General features: G+C 52.8%; 1 non-coding gene across 1 annotated transcript; it reads left to right on the plus strand.

The window, feature by feature from the left end:
• The first annotated feature begins 1,326 nt into the window (after nucleotides 1-1,326).
• TRNAQ-CUG lies at nucleotides 1,327-1,398 on the plus strand. The gene has a single exon. It is a non-coding gene; the product is annotated as a tRNA-Gln (tRNA).
• The last annotated feature ends 708 nt before the right edge of the window (nucleotides 1,399-2,106 follow it).

Consider the following 2,106-nt stretch of genomic DNA (forward strand, 5'->3'; position numbering starts at 1 on the left):
TGGGGGCGGGTCTCTGCCTCTCCCAACAGGGGAGCAGGGAGCCGAAAGGGCCACAGGAGACCAGTGGAGCTAGGCAGGGATAGAAAGACTTCCTCCCTTTCCTTCCTCCTGAGTCCCGTTAATCTCCCCCCGCAGATGCTCCAGCACCAGGTGGGCTCAAAGCACCACCCTTCCCCTGAGCAACGGAAGGGGGAACCAGCTCTTTCACCTGGAAGGAGGCTCCCCCCCTCTGCTGCTGCCATTCTGCAGCCTTTCATATGGATTTGTATTAGCTAATGCAACCCCCCCACTCCTCTAATCCAGCCATGAAACATGAGACAAGCTCCTGAAAGCAGGGCCCAGTGGTGCAATGGGTTAGTGCCCAGGACTTACAGAGCAGTGCTGAGTGGAGTGATGCTGAGGTTGTGAGTTCAAACCTCACCTGCAGCCCTAGTTTCCTTTAAGCAAATGGCTTCTGCCAATCAGTTTGCCCTGCAGAAAATACAATTCCTGCTCAGAAGACACTGAGGTCCCCTTGCTTTACAGAGAGCAGGGCAGATTCCACAGATCTACCAGGCTCTGCCCTCCACCAGCTGCCTGTGTCAGGAGGGGTCAGGCAGAGCCCAGAGCACTGCCCCTGACTCCTCTCAGTCTTTGCTCCCAAACCACCTGTGTGCTCACCCACTTCACTGTGAGACTCAAACCCTGCCTGGCTTGCTGTATGCTGGTGTGGTTTTCATCTGTCACGTTGATGTGCATGTGGGTCCTGTGTGATTTTGGTGGATGTCTTGCATAGTTCTGTGTGCATGGATGTGTGTATGATTTTTGCATTAATATTGTTTTTTGCTTTGTATTCTTTTGATATGTGGGTTTTGTGTTTCCTGTTGTGGGCTTCTGTATTTTTGGTGTGGATTTGTTCTTTCTATATTTTGTGAGGTTTTCCTTTTTGTGTATATGGCTCTGTGTGCTGTGTGGGTTTGGTTTTGTTATGTCTGTGTGGGCCTGTGCAGTGTGTGATTTTCTCATTCTCTGTGTGCGTGTTTGTCTCTCTGTTTGTATCTTCATGTGTAAATTCACTGGAACTTTTCAAAATCTGCACAGCTTTGCCAATTTTCACCAGGAATTTTTCTCCATTAACAAATTCTCACTTGTTCCCTACCCGTTGGTGACCATTGCCCCAGGGGCCTGTCAGTCTCAGGGTCCTGATTTCCCATTGGCCCTTCCCCCTTCTATTGGGACTGGGAACTAGCCAACCAAACCCCACTAAGTTTTAGTAAAGGGCCAACAGTCCCTTACACAAGCCAGCCCTGTGAGAGTCTCCAATGTCCCAAGAGACCAATACAAGCTGGTCCCATGGTGTAAAGGGCAGCACTCAGGACTCTGAATCCTGCAATCTGAGTTCAAATCTCAGTGGGACCTTGTGTTAGCTGGTGGTAAAGATCTGGTGCTCAAAGTGCTTTCCTGTCTCCAGCTATACAAAAGTGGGTCATACCCCTCCTGCTGGTTAACTCCTTTCCCCACCAGAGCCAGGTCTTTGGTGGGGGTTTAGAAGTGGCTCTAGTGGTTGGGATTCTCACTGCTTCACCTGATGCCCACAAGTCTGGTGCTTGTAGCCACACTTTTCCTCTTGCTCACATGGCACTTGAAGAAAGCAGTGCCAGGGCCAGGCTTGATAGGCAGGAGGGAGGCAGAGTCCCAGGCTGGAGCCCAGCACACCTCTCCTCCTCTGGGCACCTGGAGCAGAGGCGGCTGGTGCTGACAGCTCCGAGGGAAGGCTTATAAGCCACAGAGTGACTGAGGGCGGGGCTAGACGAGGGCAGGACCATGCCTATGTGTGGCCAGCAGACAGGCAACAAGACTCCCGGCCAGCCTGCTCCCTGCCATGCCAAACCCCCACTGAAGGCCACCCGCAGACCACCATGCGGGGCGGCTGCTGATGCTCTGTGTCCAACATCAGTAGACGGTAGGAAAGCAGGGCCAGCCCCCCTGGTGGGGCCTCTTACCGTTCCCATACTCCATGCTCACTTTTGCAGTGGGGCAGGAGATGTTATCCCAAGAGGCTTTTCTCCAGCTGGTGAGAAGCAGAGAAACATCCAGGCTCCCAAGGCGCTATGTAGCAACCCCTCA

The sequence above is a fragment of the Mauremys reevesii genome, linkage group 17, assembly GCF_016161935.1.
Source record: "Mauremys reevesii isolate NIE-2019 linkage group 17, ASM1616193v1, whole genome shotgun sequence".
In the NCBI taxonomy this organism is placed as follows: Eukaryota; Metazoa; Chordata; order Testudines; family Geoemydidae; genus Mauremys; species Mauremys reevesii.